General features: G+C 49.1%; 1 protein-coding gene across 2 annotated transcripts in view; it reads left to right on the top strand.

Moving 5' to 3' along the window:
• Positions 1-599: 599 nt before the first annotated feature.
• ADARB1 (adenosine deaminase RNA specific B1) overlaps positions 600-25,703 on the top strand; it is a 67,303-nt gene continuing 42,199 nt past the window's right edge. Inside the window, exons 1-2 of one of the 2 annotated variants that reach the window (XM_050339365.1) lie at positions 600-855; positions 25,007-25,043. The gene's annotated coding sequence lies outside the window, so the exon portion shown is untranslated. Of the gene's footprint in view, positions 856-7,594; positions 7,701-25,006; positions 25,044-25,703 lie in introns of those variants that run through there. The other variant, XM_050339364.1, reaches the window with a different exon arrangement.

The raw sequence follows: 25,703 nt of genomic DNA, 5'->3' as shown, positions 1-25,703 counted from the left end.
CCAGCCTGTTGCTTTTGGGCTGGCTGGCCCCAGCTGCAGCCATCCCTGTGCTTAAACGGGGAGAAGGTGGGAGATGAAGAAGGTGAAGACATCCCCTGGGCTCTTGAGCGGATGGAGAAGTGAGTGGAGGGCAGGAGGGACATGAGGCAGCTGGCATGGCGTGTTCTTCCCAGGAACTTGTCCCTAGGGGAAAAAAAGTGAATCTGAAAGGCCATTAATCCCTGCCTTCCCAGGCTACTTAGTTTTCTTTTTGCAGGTGGTTCCAAGTAACTGGAGAGCTGGAGCAATGCGTGGATGGCCTGGATTGAAACATTAAGGAAAATCTTCAGCTGGCAGCAGGGCTGGTTGTAGGTATGTGCTAGGGTAGATGTTGCTGTGGGTCGTGTGCCAGGAGATTGCTGTGGTTTAGGAATGATGCTCCCCAGTTCAGTGTCCCCACCGAGACACTGCTCTCTCGCTCCCCCTTCCCGCCCTGGCGGGACAGAGGTGAGAGCTGGAGGACAAGAGGTGAAGATGTCAGGAACTTCCTCTGCCCCTTTCCCCACAGGGTGGTGTCATCGATGTACTCTTAACTGTTCTGGAGCCTCACCCTTCTCCAGTCGGTGGTAAATAGTAGGGCTGTGTTTCCACCCTGGGGGCAGTCAGTTCCAGGTGTACTGCAGCCCTCTCCAGGTGAGAGCAAAGGGTGGCCTGCGCTCTTCTGCCAAAGGAATGGAGAGAAGCCCATTAACAATATCGGTGGTGGCACCACTTGGCTGCCCTGGACTCCAGTCTGTGCCGTATGGTCCATCCATCGGTACCTGTTGATCTTCAACCTCAGCAGCCCCACAGCAGAAGGATCCTCTGAGAGACCAGGTGAGGCATTCAGCTGTCTTAATTTCCTCTGTCCCCACAGCAGCTATCCCAGAAGCCTTTTGTGTCCTTGAAATACCCTCTCCTTGGGAGTATGTGCCAAGGATGCCCAGGGTGTCTGGGCCACTCACACTGTGTGTGTAGCTCTTTCCAGGACAGCATCAAGGGCAGGGGCTGTCCCCACCTCTCAGGCTGCACGTGGACTTCCCAGCACCTTTAGGTGGTTGCTGGAAATTTGGACACCAGGAGTGCACTCATCCAGCACTTTGCCCCTGCTCAGCCTGCTCTCTTGGTCCGGTGACCCTCCCCTCTTGGTACCTCCTGTACCAGTGCTAGTGGTCCTTCCCCTCCTTGCACAGCATCACCTTCCCCTCACCTCAGATGGGGCCACTTGGCTGCGTGTGCCGCTCCCAGCCCCGCTGTTTGAAAATGTTGGTCCCCTGGGAACTTAGCAGCAGTTAAACACGGGAGTGTTTAGGACTCCAGTTCACAGCCTGCTGCTGCTGCAGGCATCTCCTGCCCCCGCCATCCGAGCAGTTGAGCAAAGGACTGAAAAATCTGCCAGGAAACAGGCGTCTGAGACACGGAGTCGCCTTCGCACTTGGCATGTTTTCAGGATGATAAAAGCTTTCACGCCTTTTTTTTTTTTTTCCCCTTTCTTTCTTTTTTTAAGATAGCAGAGTGGGGGGAAAAATAGCTTCCAAGCTGTAAGGAGTAGTTGTGCCAGAGGGGAGGGCGGGGGCCCACCCTAGCAGCTCCAGGCTTGGCAAGAAGTGAGTAAGCAGCAAATGCGCAACAACTCGGGACTGGAGAAATTTGGGACTACTTTTGTGAGCTGCTTTGCTTCCCTGTTGGTGATTTCGCCTCTGAAGGCTGTTCAGAGAGCTGTGTCTGAAAGCAGGAGCCTGGGTATCCTGTCCATCTGGTGATACCAGCGGATATTTTCAGCTGCACACAGAGTGGTGGGTGGAAGGGGATTCTCCCTTTCCAGCAGCCAGTGGGTAGTGTCTGTGGCGTGCAGGTTGCAAAGGGATAATTTTTAATAGCAGCTCTTACTCCTCCCACGTTTCTCCCCGGTACCAGTGGTTGGTTCCTGCTGGAGCAGGGGTTGCACCAGGGCAGCAGCACAGCTCAGAAAAGCACAGTGAGTCACACAGACCCGGTCCCGGCCCTTCATCTAACCCAAGGAAGTCCCCAGTGCGAGCAGGGAGCCTCCCTGCTCCTTCCTTCCGCTGCCTGGCTTGTCTACCCTTGGAAAGTTTTCCTTTCAGACCTTGTCTGAGGGAGCACCCCCATCCTCTTGGCCTGTGGAAAGTGTGACTTATGCCAGGGAGAGAGCACTCCTGCTCGCACTCTGGGTGAAGCCATGAGCTGCCTTGTGCCCGTGGCTTTCTTTTTTAGCCTAGAGCTAAGCATGTGGGATGGCTTTTTGCAGCATAACCCCTTGTCATCTCCAGCACTGAGGCACATGCTGGTGCTGTGGGTACTGGCAGAGTGGAGCTGGCTGCCTCCAAGGCTGCCAGGGAAAGCTTGTGGAGGCTGTGGGGTCAGGCAGGAGAGCTTGGATGGCTCCTGCCAGCTGCTGGCTGGGAGCAGTGGGGCTGGGGGGCTACCATGGCTTCCTTGAGATGACTCCCAGGATCTCCTCTCCATCAGCAGGCCCTGGGTCATGCCATGGTCTGGTGCAACTCCAGCCCTCAGCCACACTTCTTACCCTGTACTTAACGTGGCAGTGGCAGCTGGTGGGGAGCAGTGGGATTGTTGTGAGCACTGGGTCTCTGCTGCACTATGGTTGCTCTCCCCAGCTCCCTGTCCAGGGCACACTGGGACTGACTCCCTTCCCATGCATGTCTTCACCACAGCCACTGGTCAGTGTGAGCTTTGAACCTCTGTGAGTCACTTGGGGGTGAATCTGTAGGTTTGCTGTCTTGGGGGTAGAGGAGGTGTCTCCCAGCTCACAGAGAAGGACTTGCACTCCTTACCCTCCCCACGTCACCAGCCCACAGGAACGTCTGCCTGGGGCCCAGCTGGCCGTGACTCAGCCTGGCCACGGCTGTTCTTGCAGCAGCCCAGGTCCTGGTCACCCCCCTGCGACCTGGAGTGCCTGTCTGGCTGCACCGTGTGCGGGGCAGCTTCTGGGGGAGCACGGTGATGGTGGAGGCAGAGGCCCCAGGCCACGAAAGAAGCCACATTTTCTCCTTTGAGCAGTAGTGGTGCTGAACTTCCCTCCCCCATCCCTGCCCCTGCATGCTCTGCCCAGGGCAGCTTGCCAGGGAGGTGCCTGCAGGTGCCAGCAGGCACCACGATGATGGTCCTCAACAGTCCCAGCACAGGCAGTGTGGCTGATCCAGGGAGTTCAAACTCCAGTGACTCCTGCTCCTTCTGGCCCCAAATGTGGCTGGCAGAGCAGAGACCTGGCCCTTCTGACCTTCTGCCACTCTTGCATGTTCCCGTATGTGCAGTGAGCCCTTTCCCTGTGTGGGGTTATTTCCCCCCCCCGGATGCCCACCCTTTATGAAGCCACTCGCACACTCGTTCCTGTTTCTTTTGCCCTTTATTTACAGCACAGGTACCTCTGAAACCAACCCAAGGTGGGTTCCTGCAGGAGCAGTCTCTGCAAATTCAAGCTTCCTGATGGTTTTGGAAGCAGATGAGATTGGCACCAGCAACTCCTTTCATCCAGGTGTTGCACAAGAGAGGGGCGAGGTGAATCACCTGACCCAGCCTTTGCCTCTGAGCACAGTTTGTCCCTGCCCAGATTTGTGGGTCTCACCATGACCTTTTTGACTTTATTGAGTTCTCTGGCCTTGGTGGCCATCCTGCGTGGATGTGCTGTCACACTGCTGTGCCCTGGCCTTTTCAGAGCACTCAGGGAGGTGCAGGATGCCATCAGACCCTCCCTTGAGAGATGCAGTCCCGCTCCTGCTCTTCACTTCCTGACCTTTCACCAGTTACTAATCCCAGGAGGGCTCTACCTCTTATCCCGTGGCAGCTCAGTTTCTTTAAGAGCTTTGGGGTATTCTTTAAGTGCTTAAGAGCATTGCCACGTACCATTTGGAAATCCCCATAAAGCTCGGTTAATTGGATCACCCTTATCTCCATACCCACCATTTCCTTGCAGGGGAAGATCATTGCCCTGCCTGCTGACTCTTCCCTACGTGATAACTATCTGGGATCTGCTGATTCTGCTCTGAACCGTGGTTGCTTCGATGTGAGGCATTAAACCTGGCTCTGTGTTTTTGGTTTGGTGAGCAATTTAATCCTGTTCAGACATTTTCCCTGGGAAGGGCTCTGTGGTTTCTCTCTGCCCGGTCCTGATGCCTCATTGGGTGCTCCAGTAACCCAAACTGGGAGCAGCGTCAGGAGTGACGCTGCTGACAGGGCTCTGTCAGCTGAACAGTGGGATGGGGATTTTTGTGGTGTGGCTTTTTCCCTTTAACCAATTCAATTGTTTCCTTATGAGGAAGCTGTTAAATAGCACAAGCAAAACACAGTGCCTTGCCAGCAGCATTGTCAAGATTTAGACCTTTGTGTCCGCATGCTCTGAGGTTTTTCCAGGTTGCTTGATTCCAAGTAGGGTGCATAAAATATCATCTGAGGGCTTCTCTCTGCTTTAACGATTGGTGTGTGGTGCCAGAAGGGCTGTGTTGGTGACCCTGTGTGAACTCAGTGTGATTTGCACATGAACTGCTCCTGTTTTCATACAGGTCTGGCTGTGGCTCATCATCCCAAACATCTGGGGAGCCAGGCTTGTCCCTGAGGGTGCTTCCCCAGGGCACTGAGGAGCTGGATCTGGATCCCATACTTAGTTTAGTGTTCGTAAATTGAGGATTTCTAGGGCGGGTTCTCTTTGACACTGAGTGACCTGGGGGACAGGGGGTGAGATGTCACGGGGCTGGTGGGGACCACAGCGGCGTGGCAGGGTCTCTGGTGCCACAGCAGGTCTGCTCAGTGAGTGTGTAGGATGCAGTCTGCTGTGGAGGGTTGTCGACAGTGGCGTGAGACACGTCGTTCGCTTTTTGCTCCCTGGACTTGATTTCAGCGACATAAATAGAAAAGGAAGCTGAAACAAAGAAATGTCCCAAACAGGAAGGTGCTGGAAAGGGAGCAAATGTCAGGCCCCCCCCGAGCAGGTGAAGGCACATGATGCCAGGATATCCTCCCAAGGGAAGGAGATGGAGGAAGAGATAATCACCCCGGCCCGGGCGACCCTTTGTTCCACGCTCAGCCAGCCTGGGAGGATGGACAGACAGACACCAGAAGGGGCCAGGAGGACAGACTGATCTCAGCTGAACACTTCATCTGGATTTAAAGTGTGGTTTGTCTGGCTTTAGCAGGCACTGTTTGAGGGACTGAGGGACAGAAGCCGACACATGAAAGGGGAGAGGCAAGAAGAGCATCCTTGGGGGATGCTTCTGCTCCTGATTTCTGCAGCTCAGCAGGGAGGAGGGGGCTGCTCAGAGCCCCACAGTGGGATTGGGGCACAGGGGGATCAGTGCCTCCCACAGCATGCCAGGGCTGCCAGCCCAGACACTGCCTGATGGGTTTGTGAATGCATCCATGGTGCCACGGGCTGGGAGCAGTGTTGGTGCTCCAGGCAGAGGGGACGTGGCTGTGTTTACAGCTGTTTTGGATACTTTTCATCTGGATGCGTTTACAGCTGTCCTGGATACATGTAATCACTGCTCACCAACGTGATGGTTAATCTAAACACCTTCCACTTGACTGGGTAAAACAACCTCTGCCTCAGGAACCCGTTGGCTTCGGGAGCGGGGAGGTGTTACTGGGGGAAGACACTTAACTCTTACAAATCTGCTGATGTTCCTCCACCTGCCTTTTGGTCCTCTGTGTAGGGGCAGAGCCTCGTGCTGCTTTCAGGGGTCCCATGGCTGCAGTGCCTGATGGTGGTGGTGGGCTCCAAGTCAGAGACGCTGTCCAGTTTCCCTCCTCCTGATTCCCAGTGTTAAGTTTGTGGGTTTTTTATTGTTTTGACCTCTCCTTGTCGCAGCTCCACAGAAGGTCAGCTCGGTCTGTCTCCGTGCCAAGGCCTCGCAGCTGAGCAGTAACAGCCGAGCCTACACTGCATTTCATCTGCCACCATCAGGACTTCCTCAGATGCTCGTGATTTAAAAATTGGCCCTGTGTTGGTCGCTGAGCAGGTTGGTTCGTGAGCTGTTGTTGGGCGCTCCTGAGACCGTCCCCAAGGGCAGTCTTGCACTTTGGCTTCTGCTCCTGGCTGCCCACTGTGACCCAAGGGGGGGACACAGCCCCGTGCCCACAGCCACCCAGCTGGGGGGTGAGCTCAGGTAGAGGGGGAGCCAGAGCCAGCCCTTCCTCCACCCTGTCCCACAGGCGGGATGAGAAGACAGGAGCGTTGCTAAACTGCTGGCCTTAGAAATTCGTGTTGCAGGCCATCTGCAAAGCAGTTAAACCTTTGATTGGGCAGCTGTGCTCCCCAGTTGTCCTTCAGCAGGAAGCCACCGCCGCAGTGAGGATGCCATTGTCCTTCCATGGGACAGCCAGCTTGATCCTCTGCAAGGAAGGGGTTAAACATCCTCCCTCCTTCTCTTTGCCACGTGGCTTTGGAAGCAGGTTCCCTTGGCTTGGCATCCAAGGATCGGATTGTATGGCAACAGCGGGGAGAAACCACCACGCCTGGATCTGCTGCCAGGGCTTCTCGGGGATGCAGCTTCTGTGGGGTTGGTGGCACGGAGTGGTGGAGGAGGTGATGCGTCTGGCAGTGCACCCACCACGCCCTCAGGTGAGGTCGAGGACTCTGAAAGTAGATCTGGACGAACCGGCGTCCTAGATCCAAGATGTGGCTTCCAGCGTGGTGGGTGTGGGATGGGAATTCTGTGTTGCAGGAGCTGTGCACCAGGATGGCAGGGCCAGCGGACAGGGGTGTGTTCAGCGCCTGCCCTGAAGGCCACTGGGATGCCAAAACAGGGGTGGGCTTTTATGCTATTCCTCTTTGCCTCCCTGTGAATCTGTACAGATTCCTGAATGCCTGCACAGATCTGTGCCCCGCCAAGAAGGGACGTGGGAAGGACATGGCAATATGGGTGTCACCATCCAGACACTCCGGAGAAATGCCTGAGAAGGTAGAGCTCTCAGCACAAAGTTTTAGTAATACCGAGGTGGTTGGTGCAGCAGCACACGTCCAGGACCAGAGGAAATGGCCTATGATCATCACTTCAACAGGACTGCGGCCGTCGTCCAGACCAACAGGTTCCTTTCCTTTTCCTTTGCCCTCAGGGGGACTACGTGGTGCTCAGCACAAGGGTGGACAAACGCCGGTCTGTTCTTGTCCCAGCGCTGCGGGGTTATACATCTGTCTTTGTAGGGTAAAACCAGTTTTCCCTGTAGCGTTGCATTTATTGTAATTTTTAATTTTTTTTTAGTTGACTGTAACTCTGCCTGGTAATCTCCCGAGTCGGGTCCCAGGGCAGGGGCTCCGAGCTGGGATCCCTCCCTGAGGGAGCGGGGCGGGGCCGCTCGGGGTGTGCGATCGACCAACGCCCCGCCCCTCGCCCCGCCCCTCCCCGCTCTCGCCCAATCAGAGCCGCCCCCGGACGCGGCCAAGCCCCGCCCCCGCCCCGTTGCCATCCCCCGCGCGCTGCGAGAGCGCGCGAGCGCCGCCGGCCCCGCCCCCCCCGGGCGCGCGCGCCCCGCCAATGGGGGCGGCGGCGCCGGCCGCGGCCCCGCCCTCCCCGCGCGCGGGGCTCGCGGCGCTGGCGGGCCCGGCGCGGCCTGCACGTCGGCGGCGCGCGCGGGGCCGGGTCCGCCGCGGGCTCGGCCGGGGCCGCGCATGGCGGAGCGGCGGGGCCGGCACGGCGGGGCCGCGGCAGGTGAGCCGGGGACGGCAGCCGGGGAGCCCAGCCGGGGCGGCGGCGGCGGGGCGGGGGGAGCGCCCCGCGGGACCTGTCCAGGTCCTGACGCGGTGGCAGGTGCCGGCGCCGGTGGGCCCGGGCCGCCCCGCACCTGTTGAGCGCGGCGGGCCGGCCGAGCTGCGGCGGGGCGCCGGTGCGGGAGCGCAGTGCGGCGCTCAGCGGAGCGGGCCCGGCCGGTACCGGTACCGGCGGTGGGGGCGGGCGCCGTGCGGGCTCAGCCGGGCAGGGGCCGCGGCGGCGAAGCCATTTTGAGGGGCGGCGGCGCCGCGGGGAGTTTGGCTCCGGCCGCCCCCACCCCCGGGGGCTCCTTCCCGGGCACGGCGCCTTCCCCGGGCCGCGGGGGACCCGCCGTGCCCGCACCCCGCCGCCGCACGGGGTGGCCTGGCCGCCCGCCCCTTGCCCCCGGTGCCCCCCGGGCCGCCGAGCCCCTCCGGCCGTGCCGGGTCCGGCGCCCCGGGCCCCGCCGCCCGCCCTCTGCGGCGGGAGGCGGCGCGTCCTTGGAGAGCAGCTCGGGCGTGAAACGCGGCTGCACATCCCAGCGCCTTCCCTTTCCCGGCTGGATAACCTCCACCACACCACCCCAACACCACCACCCCAGAGCCCTTTTCCATCTGTTGCCGTGGCCCCCGGTGGGTTTGGGGTTTTCGTGGTTCCTCCGGGATTTGGTTGGATTTGGGCTGCGCTGGAGCGGAACTGCGGTCGTGATGATGTCTGTGATTGTGCTGTTGAAAAGTCTCGTTGGATTGAAAAAAAAAACCAAAACGTTCCCCCAAAGGCTGCCTGTCTGGTGACCGAGGGGCAGCGCTGGCCCGGTCCACCCTTGGTTTCTGCCCATCTTCACCTGGCACCTCTCGAGGCTCCGGTGAGGGAGTCGTGCCAGAGAGGGGCTGTGGAGCATTCGGGACTCTGCACTTGGGCTGGTGAAACCACAAAATCGATGTACGAGCAGCGTGGCTGCTGTCAGCCTCGCTGGTCCTTGGCCTGGGTTTTTATTTATTTTTCTTTCTGGTGGTACGTTTAAAAAAAAAAAAAAGAAAAACAAACCTTCCATTATTTTGTAGCGTAAACAAGGTCAAGGTCTCGTTTCTTATTGTTTTCTATTTTACCCCGTGAGCTGTGGATGAGCTCACTGTGGCCGTGGGGCTCTCACAGACGCGCTGCTGGCTCTGTGAATTGCCCATCACCGCTGTTTGAGTGAAGTCCTAGCGTCGTTCTCCCGGAGCTGTTTTATGCTAGAGGGTGGCAGCAGGCCAGCCTTTCCAGAGTGCACAAGTTGTTTAGAATAATTAGTGATGGAATACCCTTTTAAAATAATTGTTTGGGTTTATCTAGCACTCAACTGTAGCGATATCTACCTCTAAAAATAGGCCGGCCCCTTTGTAATGAGCCTCGTAGTATAAACGAATCACGTCTTGAATGGCTTGTTGTTACTTCTGGGATGTCCGAGAGAGATGATTTTGGGGGTTTTGCCAAACCTTCTGCCTAACTTTTTCTTCCTGCTGCAGTGAATAATGTGGCTCTTGGCATGTGGTTGTGTGCTGACCAGAGGCAGGGCTCAGTAACCCTCGCTGTTCAGGGCTGACACAGAAAGCTTCCCGCTGCTCCTCCCTCTCGGGATGCCTTTCCCCGAGTTTCCCGGGGCATAGCTCTTGCTCTCAGTAGTTAAGAACGAGGACTGCAAGAGGAATTTTCTCACGTTTTTCTGGGTGGTTATCAGGGCGTGACGGATGAGCTGTGGCCCGAACCTCCCATGTTCACGTGCTCGTTAAAGTTTGTTTTCAACAGCCAGCGTGCTGGCCAAGGCTTCTCTGGGGTTGCTGTTGTGCAAGAGCACTGGCTCCTCTGCTCAGGAGAGGGGGGGAGAAAGAAAAAATAGCCCAGCTTTCTTCAGCAGGAGGAGAATTTGCTCTATGAACACTTGTTTTCTGAGCAGGTACCAGGGAGGACATGGTGCTTGGTGTCTGAAGTGGAAGGTGTCTCATAACTTTACACTCACGCTGTGCTCGCAGACCTCAGCCCACTTTGCTGTTTGCCCCCAGTTTATCCAGATTTATCTGCTCAGTTGAAAGTTTAGTGCCCTTTTGTGGCCGGGGTGTGTTTAGGGAATGGAGGAGCCCTCAGCAGCAGACCCCTTGCTTGCTATTAGCCCTAAGTCTTCTGGAGATATGATAACTAAATGGGACCTTTTTTTCCCCCTCTTTTAAAAGCCACCTTTGTTTTGGTTTAAGTGAGTAAAAGCTTCTAAAAGGCTGGGCTTATTAGCTCAGGCAGAAGAACATCATCACGGCTTGAGGCTGCTCCCTGGCAAACTCATGCCCACACTCAGCAAACCTCACACCACTGCCTCCAGAGATCCTGTGAGGGAACAGGGTGTTCCTGTTAAAACAGGGCGATGGCAACTCAGCACTGGTGTTTTTGGAGATGTCATCTGCGACTTGAGGAAGTTTCGGGGGTAGTAGTGGTGGTTGTGCCCCCAGGGAGGAGTGTTCACTGCCTGTGGGAGCTGGGTCGAGTGTTGGTGCTCCTGGTGCCAGGGTGGCTTCAGGGGAGGCTGAAATTGTCTCCAGGTGCTGGCAGTGGGAGCGTCTCCTCAGGCTGGTGCTTCTTGTGTTTGAAATCAGGTGGGTGCAGGAGGACCCTGGGGGTCTTTGCTGGAACAGCTGAGGATGGGGTCTGATGAAGAGAGACCAGTGCTCTTGCTGTTTCTGCCACTTCTGAAACCAGGAGGTGCTTGGCACCTTTGACACTGCTGCAGCGTGGATTTCAGCTCACTTTTAAGTGCCAAAGATTGAAACTGTGGGTTTGGGCTGTATTCATCAGCAGAGGCTGTTATTTATGTACCTTGGTTTTAAAGGAAATACCTCTGTAGCAGAAATCTTGCGTGACCAAAAAAAAAACCAACAAAAAAGCCTGGTGAGTTGATTATGTAAGCAAACGAAATGACGTTTTTAAAGCAAGTTTCTTTCCTGTTTGCAGAGAGCATGGCTGGGTTTTTTTTTTTTTTTTCTCTTTCCTACTGTTTAACATTTTTTCAGTCCTCTAAGTGAACTTGTTTTTGTATGGTAGAAATAGAGAAATAGTGATTTTCTCAGTTTAAACCCTTGAAGAGGCCATCAGCAGACCCTGGGAGCTGGCAAAAGCCAGCTGTGAGCATTGGGGGCTGTAGCTGACCACAGCAGCAGCACTTCTGTGCGTTTAAAAAATAATTAATTTAAAGGAAAAAAAAAAAAAAAAAAAGAAGAAACCCACGTAACTGATATTGCTGTGGGAGCTGAGCCCAGAGCGATGCTCCCGACAATCATCCTCTCCGGAATGTCTGGTTGCAAAGGGAGTTGGGATGGTTTTCTGTTCTCTGCCCTGTTTGTCTGTGCCTGTGCCAAGGGAATCCATCCCCTCCACAAAAGCTGCCCGGGGTTACCTTGAGCCGCGGTTCCCGCTGGGAAGCGCAGGGCTGAGTCAGTGCTGGCTGCCCAGGGCTGTGACTCAGTGCTGTCCCCTTGGATGCACGGCCAGGGAATAACCTGATTCCAGAGCCTCCTCTGTGGGTATCGCCTGCTTAGAGGGGTGGGGCAGCTTGCAGTGGTGATGTGTGTGTTGGTGGAAGATGGTTGTTACTGAAGCTTTTGTTATCTGTGGAAGCCAGGGAGCTCAGAGGCCAGAAGCTTCTTTCCTTCCTACAGCATTACGGGTTTATGTCTTTGTGGATTGTGTTACTTTTTAAAATTGTTGTTGTTGTTGTTGTTTACTTTATGTGCTCGAAGAGGAATGGTGCTTTGTTTTTCTCGTGGAGAAACGTCTTCCCTGATGTTCCAGGGTAGGTCTCTTTGTGTTTCCGTCTCCTAAAGTGAGGATGCCGTCTGTGCTTTTAAACCAGGATTGCTTCATAAAAAAATGTCTTTACTGGGAACTCCTGCCACCTCCCTGTGCTTCTGAGCTCGGTTTCGCATTGCATGGGACACAGGCACACTGTCAGTGCCTGTAAATGAAATTGGTCAACACCTCGAAAAGTCCATCGGATTTGACAAGGGAGCAGACACGTCACAGGTCAGGGCTGAGGAGCTGTGTGAGGGCAGGAATCTCAGTTCTCAGAGCAGTGCTCTGCTGAAAGAAGAGCTGTTGGCTGAGTGCAGAGATATTTATTGGACATCAGAGGATGTTTGTGGGAGGGAGACAAACAGGAATTCAAGTTTCACAGGTAGTTCCAGTAGAAACTGCGTCCTTATTTTCCCCGAGTATCCTTGTTCCCCGTTGTGGAGGTGGAGAGGAGTGATCTAACCAGCAACCTTTTATTTTCATAGCTGATAGAAGAAAGGTTTTGGCTACAGTTCTCCACCCTGCCCTTGGGGGCTGAAGCAGGAGGGAGATGAGTGAAGATTCTGAATTTCCCTGTAAAGGCTCTTGCAGTTGTTTGGGATAATGTCCTTTTATAGGTGCAGGAAAGCACCCGGGCCAGGATTTTTCTGCGCAGAGTGCTTTTGGCAGAGGTGCAAAAAGGAAGGGCAGCTCGGTGGATTGAAGAGGAATTTCAGTGTTTAATTTGTTTTAAAGAGGTTTGAACAGAATGGACTTCTTGGATCTTCATCCTGAGTCCTGGGGGTAAGAGGGTGAGTATCCTGAGTATCCTCATTCAGAGAAAACGTGGGAGGAATATACCCTATTTTGAATTTAAAGTAGAAATCTTCCTCATCTGGGGGTGACTTTGGTGCTGCATGGCAGAAGGTGGTCTCTGATTACTTTGTTTCCTGGTGCTTTTGTTCTTATGATACTTTTAAGTTGCATTAAGAATTTTGTGATGGGCCTCGGGTAATGCTGTGTTTGAGGACTACACCAATGCCAATTTATCTTTGTTCAAACTTTCAGTTTTCCCAGTGGCTCCTCCTTTCTGCTGTTAATTTTGTCGTATCAGCTCTGGAAAGAGATGAGCTGTTTAAAATCTGATCAAAAAGAGAACAAGCAGCTATGGAAAACACTATTTTTTTTCATTTGTAAGATGAAAATGAAGTTTTTACATAGGAATTGTGAAGCAGCTCAACTAGGAGTATTTTTTTCCCATTTAATCTGTGTAGGTTTTGAGATTTGCAGAGATAATTAGTACCTGCCTTTGCCATTCTGAAGGGCTTCTGCTGAAAGTGTTCAGTGTGTCTAAAATGAGGTTGATTTTTATTTAGGTTGATTTACTCAGCTCCTCAACTTTATTAGCAAATGAGCCTTTAAGTTTTAAGCTTTCACTGCCTTTTTCCTTCCTTAGTTATAGTCTAATATTTGTGCAAAGTCTACTGGAAAATTATTAGAGGGGAAAAAAATTATCTTTGACTTCTTTCTTTATATGCAGATTTTATAGAACCTCGTTTACAAAGGCCATTCTGAATCTAAATGCATTTTTATTTTTCCCCTCAAATATTGAGCACAGGTGCTGAGTACTTAATAAAAAACCCCCAGAACTCTTTATATGACTTCCAGTAAGAGCATAGTGGAGTCTTTAATTCAAAACCATGATCAACCCTGTGTTTTCCTCAATAAAGTTTGCACTCTGTGCAGATTAGATGGAAAAGTCTGGCCAACCCTAGCAGAAGACTCCAGCTAGGGATAATATAAATACCAAGATCCAGACCATAAATCAGGAAACTTGTGCAGCAGAAATGACCAGGGACTCGAGGGAGTACTGAAGGGAAATATCTCTGCAGGCTTGCTTTGGGGGATGAGAACAGCCCTCGAGATGATGGTGTGGTCCACCCTGGCTGCTCCTTGGAGGGTAGTAATTAAAAATGCCTTCTGATCAAACCCAGGCTAAGATAACGCATTCCAACGCTGCTTTTGGCCTTAGACTTGCTGTGTTTTTCACAGCTAAAGGCAGAGGATCAGTGCTGGTATATTTAAATCTCTCAAAAATGAGAAGAATTAATCTAAACCCGTGGCTGAACTGTGCTTTGTTTGGGAGAAACTTGTAATAAAGCTGGCTCAGTGGGGAAACCAGGGTTATATCCCTCCTCCACTGCCCAGGTTTTAAGGCTTGCTCTTGACATGCACAAGTAGCTCACGCTGGGAGATCAAAGGAGGGGGAAATAACTTCTTTTTGTCAGATGCCTACTCGCTTTTATAACCCCAGTAAACCCTCAGTCAAGTTTACACCTGGAAAGCACTTTGGAACACAGTGTGCAGATTAGCATGGGGTGTTATGAGGGGAGAGATCCCCTTCGGGATGGCTTCCGAGTCTGTGAGAGAAATAGCATTTTCTCACTCCAGTTTTGGTAGCTGAAATGTGTCAGCTGGTTGAACAGCCCCTTTTGGATGCTGACTGTGTGTGGGTTTGCAGCCCCTTGGACCTGTGGAGTCTTGCACAAAGCCTGGGCTCTGTTTCACGGGTGACTGTACAGTCATATTCCACGTTAAACCAGAGTCATCTTTTCCAGCTGGACTAAAGCACATTCCCATTGTTTTTTTACCTGTAAGCTTTGCAGAGCAGCCGTGTGGCACGCTTACATTCTCTCAGCAGCGGTGGCTTTGATGTCTCCTCTGGAACTGCAGCCCCTCTCGTGGTTAGAAGCACTCTTAGAGTGTTATCATTGGAGTGCTAAGAGCAGATCTGCTTTCCTGGGATTTAATGTGTATTATACAGACTTTCTTGTAGTCGTATTTTTACAGATGCTTTTTATCTCCCGCCGCTTACCGGGGCCAAGTGGTGTTCTGCAGTTTGATGTCATGTGACGCTGTGTTTTGATAGCAAAGAGGAGCTGGAAATTAATGCTTAACTGGAACCAGTGATCCTGGCAGTTGTGGGTTGGGGGTGTGTGCCAGCATTTTGATTTGAGTTGGGAACACGCCTCCGAGTGTTCAAAAAGCACAGGGATGTGGTACACAGGGACGTGGTTTAGTGACAGACCTGGCAGTGTTAGGTCGGTGGTTGGACTCAGTGCTCTCAGAGGTGATTTCCAAACTTAACGATTCCATGATTCTGTGACAATCTCCCGCTCGTCTCCACCTCTGTGCTTGGGCTGGCATGGAGGTGGGAGAGCACGTGGGGGTTCCCTTGGGGGACAGCGAGTGCAGGATGAGCTACAGGGGCACTGCCTGTAAGTTTGTGATTGGACTGTGCTTCCAGCCCTGATGAGTGTTCAGGCTTTGATTAATCAGCAGCTAAATCGGGACCCTTGGCTGAGTTGGCAGCTCTTAAGGACGTGAGGCAGAGAAGCGCAGCCGAGGCAGGCGGAAGCAGGAAGGTCTGACGGGGAGCCTTTGGCAAGGCACAGGCAGAGGGGCAAAGTCTGCCAGAAAAAGCTTTTGTGAAAGTGCAGAAGATCTTCTCTTCACTCCATAACCTACTGTGCGTGCTCCAACTGGTTGGAGCTCGAGGCCAGTATCCTCCCCTCTATTCCATGAGGACTGTCAGGTCCTTCCATCACAGCAAAACCCACAAAATCTGTTTTTCCCTCCCCCCCTCGTGTCTTTGCAAAAAATCTGGAGAGTTACATTAAACACACCTCTGCTGTTTTCCATGAGGATGATAATGAGTTGGGAATGCTTCTCAGCTAGTGCAAAGGGTGCGTTAGTCTGAAAGCCTTTGGGTGGTTTGCCCCTGTTTGATGCTTTGATATCAGTTGATTTCCACAGACCTCAGTGCTGACGAATGCGGATAATGAGGGACAGTGAGTACTACTGTAGCTCTGTTGGTTGGTTGGGTTTTTTTTTTTCCCCTGGTGCAGCCTAGTTTCTCTTCTCTTATCCCCTGAAAGCTATTCTTAGTAAGTGGTTGTTTTTCTTGAATTAAGTGAGTGAATAATCAGTATTTCATTCACTGTCCTTACATATGCTTAAATATAGTATTAACCTAATCTTCTTATATGCTTTTCCTTCTGCTGCTCCTAAGTTCCTAAAGGAATCAGGTTCACTATTAATAAGATCTATGAATGAACTTGCCTGGAAATAAAATAGTTCTTTTGGGCTTCGGCTTGTGTTTATTGCCAAGATGGTAATTTATTTATATTTTTTGGAAGACAGTACCATTCCTCATGCATGTAACTTCTGGGCAGTCAAGAGTACTTCTTCTGTGTACAGTCTGTGATATGTTTTGGAAAGTAAAATGCTCGGAAAAGTAAAATGACTGTTGGGTGAGGAGAGAGGGAGGGAAGGAGGAAGGAAGGGAGAATGGGAGGGAGCTCTCCGTGGTACCGAGCGGGGCGGGGAGGGAGGCTCGTTCCGCCCTGCTGATCCCGGCTGATCCCGGCGCATCCCGTCTGGGTCCTGCCGCACGGGAGCAGCTCCGGTGCTTTGCTTTGGCTGCTCACCTTTGCCGAAGGCACCGAGTTTGCATGGACGCTCTGCCTGCCCTGTCCCCTCTGCTCACAGCTCTGCTGAGCCTCCAGCACTCCAGGAATATCATCTCTCAACAATGCACCATGGTCACATCACTCTGGAGAAGGAGTAGATATAATAACTTGGATAAATATAGCTTAAATAAATATAGCTAGTGTTCCTGTAACTCCACAGGTTTTTTTCTCAGCTCGTCGTTCTCCCGTGGCTGCGTTTCAGATCGTGATGGATGACTGGCTTTTTTTGTAGCCCACGTAATACCCAGCACTACTGGACAGTATTTCCAACCCCACTGCTCATTTTCCATCTCTTCTCGTGCTTTTTTTTCTCTTCATGCAGGCTTTAGTCTTTAGTTTCAGAGTCAACAGCTCAGCTGAACGTGAACCACGATCCTTCTGAGGCCGGTTTGCCCATCCTGAGCGTGGACACACACAGCTTCTCTCAGCATCTGTTCTGCCCTCGACTGACTGTCAGCATCAGCCTTCTTTAGGTTCAGAGTTCACACAATATCCAGAGTTGGAAGGGACCCACAAGGATTAGCGAGTCCAACTCCTGGCCCTGCACAGGACAACTCTCCCAAGGAGAGTTGTTCTTTGTTCTCCTTTCAATCCTGTTCTTTCCTCAGTCCCTTGTTAATGGGTTTACTTTCTGTTTAAAGTTGGCTTTCCAATCTTAAGCGAGCTTCCCCAGTAGCTGTGAGAACATTCTCTAAATAGCTGCTCTTGATGGGCTTTCAGTGAATGTGGAGGGGACTGGAAATGCAGCATTTTATTCTTGTAATAAAAGCTCTGTTGAGGAATATGGCTATTGACTGTTACTCTCTTGCCAGAGTATCACCTGATCTGTAGGATAGCTTGGCTGACACAGGCTGCCTTGAATGCTAAAGGAAAAAAAAAAAAAAAAGCCAATATTTGAAGGTCATAGCTCTTGGAGTGCAGTGGTAGAAAGTAGGGAGAGGAATTTTTCTCGTTGTAGCTTTCAGTGCTGCAGAGCTCCAAGGGTTTGGCTTGGGTATTTGTGCTTCTCCCTGGTCTCAGACCTTCCTTGCTGCCTTCTGGTGCTTTCTGGCCTAGGTTTGGTACGTTGCTGTAGTCCAAATTGGACATAAATTGTAAAAATACAAATAAATACAAAAATTGTATTAATTGTAACCGTGGATGCTTTTACATCCAGTGGTGCTTAAAATGCATCCAAACACCTCTTGTATCCTGCAGTTTGCTGGACTTCAGGTGTACGTTGTCCTGGCAACATTGCTAGTTTTAAATAACTGACTTTGGGATCTGTCTTAGGAGGCTGCTGGTGTTCTTACTGGAGGATTTCACCTCCCAGAGTTAAAGTCTTGGTTTCTTTTGTAGTGTATGTTCACAGTGCTTCGGTTATCCTTCAGAGAACAGCCAGCTCCCTGCATTTCTGAATCAAGAGCTGCTTCTTTACTTCACAGAAAACCCATGCAGAATGTGAAATACATGCATGTGTATAATATTTTATATGCAGTACTTTGTCCAGAATAAAGGCTTCAGTCTAAAAATAATTTTAACTACGGCAAAAGGCCACTAAAGTAGGTGCCTAATCCAAATTCCACTCAACATGGTTTTTTCACATATGAACTAACGTGTTCTTTGCTTCTGTGGCTGAGGTCACCTAGGTAGTCTTGTTGGCATTAAGTGGCTCTTTCTCTCTTTTAGTTTTGTTGTACTGAACCTGAAGCAGATGTTATGTCAGGAGTTATTTGCTCCCCTGGGTCGGTGTGCCAGGGGAATGGGGAAATTCCCACCCTCTTGCTGGAGCGGGTCTGCCACAGTCTGTGCAGCAGCAACGCTCCTCTCTTTGGTAATCTCTTGCTGCTTTTAAAATCTTGGGGACCTCTGATGGAGTCATCTTTGGGTCTCATGTGCGTGTTGGTGTAGGTGGTTTCCAACAAAACCACAGGCAAGTGCCTCGTGTCCCCAGGTGAAGGCTGAGTGTCCCTTTGAGTTTGAGTTCTCATCTTTCCATCCCAACTCAGGGCTGGATGGCCTGCCCGCAGCACACACGGAATGCTGGCAACTCTACCCTCCCCCTGGGGCCACCCAGTCATGATTTCTGGAAGGTTGTAGAAAATTAGATGTGCTTATGGCTAATCTACCGTCCTTGCTCTGCCAGCATTTGCAGCGTGTATCAATTCTGCCTGAAAAGCATTGATTGTTCCTTGCCCTTGGTTCTGTGCAGCTCTCCCTTCCAGGACGGATCATTGCTTCCCTCTTTCCTTCTCCCCCTTTGTATTTGCACAGCCAGCATCTGATTTGGTTTTTTTTTTAAGCAGAGCAGCTCTTGGGACACTCCCAGGTGTCACAGTGGCAAAAGCCATCTGGATGTCAAGGTGAGGTCAGTACTCCTGTTTCTCACCAAAGCTCCACTGATGCACGTGAGATCTCTGGTGAACTGGTAGTGCACAGTTTGGTTGATGGGTTCCCACAGGGGACATGATCCTCCCTGCAGCTTCTGAACTTGAAGGATCGAACATGGGATCAACAAAAAAACCCACCAAGATGCTGTAGTTTTGCTAAATCATATTTAAAATAACACGAGGAGCTCAATATGTGTAACTGAAATAAATACCATTCCTCTCACCCGTTGTTAGGACTTAAAATTTTATTAACTCCTGGGGGTAAAGAACCACGTGACTTATATTTTTGTGCCTTTTTTTTAAGACCAAAATTTCTTCACCCCTCTTTTCTAATATAGCTGCTAGTAGTAGTAGTATAGTTTTGTGAGCAACCACCATTTAAGTATGTAGCAGGTGTTAAAGCTGAGCCAGCTGGGATGCTTGTGGAAAAGAGCAGGATGGGAATCCCCATGCTCTGGTAAACCACAGCTGAACAGCCCCCAAAATGTAGGGAAAGGCGAGGCTTTGGATATAAGTTGGGAGAAGCATCTTGTAATTCATACAGGGAGCAGTGAAATTAATGATTTCAGCTTGACACATTTTGAACATCTGTGTTTCTATTCAAGATTACAGTCCTTTAACCAAATTTTTTTTCAGCCCTAGTATTTTTAATTTTTTTGTTGTTGTTGTTGTTACTGGAACTTTTCCAAACACACAAATGGAAAGAAAAAAATGTTCCTTGTATCTACCCACTACAAGGACAAGGGGAAATGGCATTCAGCAGAAAGAGAGTAGGGTTAGATTAGAAGAAATTCTTGACTGTGAGGGTAGTGCTCTCCTCCTGCCCAGTCCAAATCTGGGTGTTTTCCTTGCTTGCCTTATCAAACTTGGGGATGCATTACAATTTCTTGACTAAGAAGGTGGTAAGTGCCATTTCTGCACAATGTGGCTGTAAAATGTCTAATATTCTGTGATGGCAAACACTCTGCCCACACACCAGCGTAGTGATGGCAGTCAGATTTTACACCATAAGTGTGGTTGGTGTTTGTTTTTTGGTGGTGTTGGTTTCTTTTTTTTTTTTTAACATACAGATTTTTAATATTGAATAACACAAGGAACTGTTCTGGAAGGGACGGTGTGAGTCAGTCTGGTGTTAGAGACATCCCCAACAGCCCCGTTGCATGCCAGGTCCTAAGGAAGGAAAGCTTCCAGGAACTCAGAAGACCGACTGGGAGTCAACAGTCAGCTTGAAGTTCTTCAAATCTGCTCATATTTTAGTGGGGGAAAAGCAGAAATGTGACTGTGGATGTGAGAGGTAACACTTTCATATTCTTAGAAGTCCAGCAGCTTGTTCTCCCTGAAATACTGCAGCAGTGAGACACAGATGCCGAAATCCTGGAAGCTGCCACCGTGGAAATGCAGATTGTCAGTGAGACTCGAGTCACAAACACAGGGTGCCTCGAGTCTGGCTTGCCATGCTCTCGCTCTGGGACAGGCTCAGAGTGAGCCTCTGTGGGGAGGAAAAGCCAGTTTTGGCTCTGTATATCCATAAATAGGGAAGCAGCAAGAAAACAGCTGACCTGGAAACGTGATTTCCATCTAAGCCAGTCCTTTGTTAGGAAAACAGCACGATTCAGGTTTCTTTCACAGGCTTTTTAACTTCCCTGTGCGTGGAGTTCCTGTGGTGTTCAAGTTCAAGCCGAAGGATTAAAGAGCTCTGAAACTCTCCCACGTTATGTGCATAACATATATTTAAAAAATAACGGTACAAACCTGGCAGAAAGGCTGTTGGTGGGAGCCCTGGCCTTGGGTACACACGTGCAACCCATGGTTTTTTGGTTCCCCGGTGCAGTTTGTGCTTTCTGGCATCTTGAGCACAGCAGACACAGTTTCGTGATGTATCTCCCGTGGGGAAAGCTGTTGGTGAGCTGCAGGCAGGGGGAGGATGATTGGCATTGGGATTAGTGTTAAATTTTAGTTTGGTGAACTCTTTTTACTGAAGTTGCAGCACCCTCTTCTACTGCTTTATCTTCCTCTCAGTGGTACAAACTGCAATCAAGTTGCCCCTCATCAACAAAATTAAAGAAATTCATTGGCTGGGTGTTTAAAAGTAGAAGTCTGGTAATAAGGTGCCTTGTTTTGGCACTAATAAACTTAATTTAAGGACTGTGGAGAGTGACTTCCCACAGTAAAAGCTGGAGAAGATAATAATACATCCTTAGTGCAGGACATAATCTCATGTTTTTGAACACTGCTGAACTGAGTGATATTTATTTGGCATCTTTTACTGTTCTGAGGCATTTTTCTGAAGACTCATGTTAAGTACAGAGTGCTCACGTGCATCTAATCTTTGCCTTGGGGTGGGAGTAAGACTGAAAATAATCAGTCTGCCCTGTTCTGAAGGCTGAAAAATATCACTGCTGTTCAAAGAGAAAGATTTGCATTCCTGTAATTTATGCTGAACATGCATAGAAGAGGCACGAGGGGGGTTGTACAGGTATTATTTTAGGGTGTGTTGATGTGAAGCCCCTGGTCAGCCACTGCAGCAGAGACAAGAGCTGCCAGCAGCTTTCTCAGCTGGGGCAGAATCATCTGCTCCAAGGCAGTGGAGCATCTTCCTCCAGTGCCAGAAGTGGTCAGTGTGGCTGGGATGGGTGGGTTGTCCTGTCCCCTGCTGGTCCTGTAGCCTAAATTGCTGTCCACTGTCCATCTCTAGTCCAGATTAAGGGTTTTTTTAGCTGTTGTCTAAAAAGTACTAATATTTTTGATTTCTTAAACCTCGTTGCCTTTCAAAAGCTGCTGCTTGGTCTGGAGGTTGCACCATTGTACTGTTTCAGTTTGACTGATGTTTAAAACAGCTAAATGAGTAATGTAAATGTTTAAACGTTACCTACAGTGAAATCATCAACAACAAGATTAAAGCTTAAGTTCCCCCTGAACACATTTATGGTAATTTTGCTCATGTGAATAATTCCTTTGGCTTCCATCACGTTCTCTTTTAAGGTAACTGCTCTTACCTGTGCTTTTACAGATGATCCTGGCATTAAAATCGTTGATTTTGAAATAATTTTGTTTCAGTATTTACATTTTGTGCTGAGGCTTTAGGCTATCACTTGTACCAGTGCACCAGTTAATATAATTTTTCAAACATAGGAGATGACAAAATTTAAAAGTCAGAAATAAAGAGATCTTTGCTGGTATTACGTGAATATGTGAAACTATTTTTGGTCAGAGAATGTTTGAAAAAAATAATTTATGCTGTGTTTGCTCTGAATATTGAATATTTGAGTGTTCCAGAATAAAGGATGAACATATTATTTGATACCTGCAGTAAAAGCTTGGATATTATGATGTGGAGTAGCATCCTTTTGTTTTCTACCCATGGATTCCTGCTGCTTAATAGCTGCTGAATTTCCATAGCTTTTGAAGTGTCAGTGAACTTGGTTTCAGCGTCTTACAAACAGATGCTTTCTGTACAAAAGTTCAAGGAGAGTTTGTTTTATGTCAAGGGAAGGAGACACATTTGACAGCTTTTTTATCATCCATAAACTGCACTTAACTGCTTTTTCCAATTGCAACATGCAAAATATGTCCTTTTTCCCTAAGCTTGCTTTTTTTTTTTTTCCCTGTGGTGACCAGTTGCTAGTCTTTCCTAATTTCCTAATTGGAGCATCCTGGGCTAGTGGAAAGTGTCCCTGCCCGTGGCAGGGGGTGGAATGAGATGAGCTTTAAGATTCCTTCCAACCCAAACCCTTCTGTAATTCTGGGAGCTGAACAGTGCAGCTTGTTGGAATATCAGGGAATTATCTATCAACTGTAGTAGTGTGGCATATAAGGCAGATAATACAGAATCTAAAGTGACTCAAGGATATGCTAGTATAAAAACTTGGTTTAAAAAATCATGTAGGAGGAGGATTGTCAAAACCTTGTTTTTAAAACAAAATATGGTTTTGGTGGATGTTGCCAGAAATATGTGGTTTTCACGTAATATCCAATTTATAGCTCATATTCCAAGGGTTTGGAAGAATAGCACCTCCAGGCAGTGCTATTCCCTAAGCCAGTGGGAAAACTGGAAGGGCAGAGGACACCAGATTTTTACATACCTGTGGTTTTTTGTCATGTGGAGGCAGTTGAGATCCCTCAGCAGATTACTTTTGTTTTTCATCACCGGAGAAGTAAAATAAATAGGAAAGCAACTACGTAAGGATTGAAAGTGGCTGGATTCTCCTCAGGAAGTTTTCCAAGGGCCAGCAGGTTGCCTCCAAGAACCTAGGGATGCTGTTCCATACAGGAGGTACAGTCTGTGTAATGAAGGTAGTTATCAGTTGTCTGTTTGGGCACTTGTTGCCTTGAAACGTGTGTTGTGTGGGGGTTTTTTAAATTTATTTTTATTTTTTTTTAATTTTATTTTATTTTTTGGAAGGTGACAGCGAAGTGCTGAGCTCCTCGAGGAGCCCCTTCTGGCAGGCTCTCTCTGCAGAAGGTGTTGGGGAAGCGTGTCATGACTTGAACAAGCCCCAGAATATCCACCTGCCACTGGGCAGGGCCAGGTAGGACACGCTGGAGGTGGGAGCTTTGTTCCTGGCTTTTGTAACACGGCACAGAAAGGGAAATGCCACTGTTTAAAGTTTTCACTGTTACAAGTCTCAGTTTTTGCTCCACCTGTCTTTACTCCTCTCAGTAAAACAAAAACAAATAAACAAAAAACCCACTTTTTTTTCTGGTTCTTACCCTGGTCTTTCCCTGTAAAACTCACTGCAGCTGGCAATAGGTAAGGATTTTTGGTGCTTAGTGGTAAACTCAGTTTAAATCCAAGTCTCAGTGGATTGTTTTTAGCTTGTTGGAATATCAGGGAATTATCTATCAACTGTAGTAGTGTGGCATATAAGGCAGATAATACAGAATCTAAAGTGACTCAAGGATATGCTAGTATAAAAACTTGGTTTAAAAAATCATGTAGGAGGAGGATTGTCAAAACCTTGTTTTTAAAACAAAATATGGTTTTGGTGGATGTTGCCAGAAATATGTGGTTTTCACGTAATATCCAATTTATAGCTCATATTCCAAGGGTTTGGAAGAATTGTGGATATGGCAGTGGTAGGTTGGGACTTTGCTGATCCTACTTGGAGTTTTCTTGGCCTTTTTTTCTGCTTCATGCTAAGACCGATGTAGCATTGGCATTTATTTGTTATTTTTCTTGGAGAAGGCCACCACGAAGCGTCGAGAAATGGAAATATCTTTGGAGGGGGGTGTAAAAAAAGAAAACGCTGGGATTGAATTAGTGCAATATTCAGGTATTGTGTAAATATTTAAAACAGTTTAAGGTCCAAGATGCACATCCCTGGGTTTGAGTTGTCCATAGCTCTGCTCTGTGCAACTTGGATTCACTGAAGGCTTTTGTGGGGTGCCAGCACCCTCTCGTGGGCAGTGTGACAGCTGAGAATCTTTGTGACTTGCTGAACTGCCTTAGAATGGTGTATCTTCACTCTGATAAGGTCGATGTTTTCTTAGAACTAGGAGGTTGTCTGTAAAATTAAAGCTGTCTGCTCCTCATCCAGCAGCTGTGCCTGTTCATGGAAATAACACTTCTCGTGGCATTGCTCCTCCCTGCTGGCCTGTGCCCTTCTCAGCATCACAGAATCACTGAATGGTTTGGTTTCACCCTAAATCTGCCAGTTCTTCTCCACCCCACTGCTGGTGGTTGAGGGATTTTCCAGTTTTGCAGGAGAATGCTGGCTGATGTCACCGGGATCAAGGAATCTGGTGTATGGAAAGGGGATTGTGGTATGAGGTGCTGGTGTTTGTGTGGATTAAAATCAACCCCTGAGAATAAAACTGAAGATCTAAATTTGAAAACTTTAACAAGATGACAACTGTGGGTTTGCATGCAGGATGAGTTGGCTGTGATAACTTAGTTTTTAAAGGAGGTTCTTATCTTTCTATTTAAGATTTTTCCTCCAATTAGCTGTTACTTCCTTTAGCAGCACTGGGCAGGCTGCATCAAATATCTTTTAAATGATGTTGGAAATACTGATGTTACTTACTGGGAGATCCATCTGCTTAGTTTTTCTCTCTGAATTGTTACCATTTTTGCCTTGGAAACACATCTTAAGTACATTTCTGACAGTCACAGCTATGTGGGGAGTCCTTCAGAAAAAGAAGTGGATTTCAGTTTCAAGCCATCATTTTCCACCTTTTTGCTGACCCTTTCTCCTGGAAGGTGCAGAGATTGCAGGTTGGGTTCTGCTAAACAGCTTCTTGTACCTCAGTGGTGTTTCTTTAATATATTAAGTATCATATTAAGTATCTTCAGGGTTTTTTTGTTGTTGTTGTTGTTGTGTTGGTTGGTTGGGTTTGTTTGTTTGTTTGTTTTAATTCTTTTTTTTTCCCCAACCAGGAATGTCCAGAAGGGTCTGTCCCTCACCCTTTGCTGGGGGTCACAGAGGTCTTGACTCTGTTATGTGCAGTGTGGGCTGTTTATTTTTTGAGAATCGGATATTTGTCCCTTTTAAAGTCAGGAGCTGCCATTTTGGGATGGGCTTAAATCTGTAAAGAACCAAAAAAAACTAACTTGTGTTTTCTCTTTTTGCAGGTTGCAGGGCCAGCATGTGTCTCCAATAGTTAAAAAGGTGAGCACACCATATATGCAAACATATAGCAGGATACTCTGGTTCCTGAGTCTCTTTTAACCTCCTTTAAGACTGTTTTAGATTTTTCTTCCCAGTTAGCTGTTATTTCCCTCAGCAGCACTGGGGAGCTGCATTGAGTATTTTTAAATTATATTGGAAATACTGATGTTACTTAGTGGGACATCTGAGCTGCTCAGTTTTTCTCTCTGAACAGTGACCATTTTTGCCTTGGAAACGCACCTGAAATACACTTCTGACAGTCACAGGTGTGTGAGGAGTCCTTCAGAAATAAAATACATTAAAAACTAGATGTTCAGTCCTCAAAGTAAGCCAGTAAGAAGGATGGAGACAAAGGACACAAAACTTGATAATAAATATATACTCCAAAATAGTTTATTGTGGGATAAATCTGCAAACATCCCAGGTTATTTCTGATTTGGAGTGGGGCTCTTGACTTCCTTGGTCAAGGGAGCAACAGATGCAACCTCAATTATTTATGTGACAGCAGATGGTGCTGTTGGAGTGGATTTAATCACCTGAGGCATAAACTCCAAGTGAAGATTATCTCAGAGCTCTCAGGGTTCAACCAGCAGCTCTGTGATCTGGGGGTTGCTGTTCTCAGGCTGTAGTTAACCTCTACTAATTCTGCTGCTAATTTAT

The sequence above is a fragment of the Myiozetetes cayanensis genome, unplaced genomic scaffold (genome assembly GCF_022539395.1).
Source record: "Myiozetetes cayanensis isolate MyiCay16 unplaced genomic scaffold, myiCay2020 scf9, whole genome shotgun sequence".
Classification (NCBI taxonomy): domain Eukaryota; kingdom Metazoa; phylum Chordata; class Aves; order Passeriformes; family Tyrannidae; genus Myiozetetes; species Myiozetetes cayanensis.
This window is presented reverse-complemented; position numbering and strand designations above follow the sequence as displayed.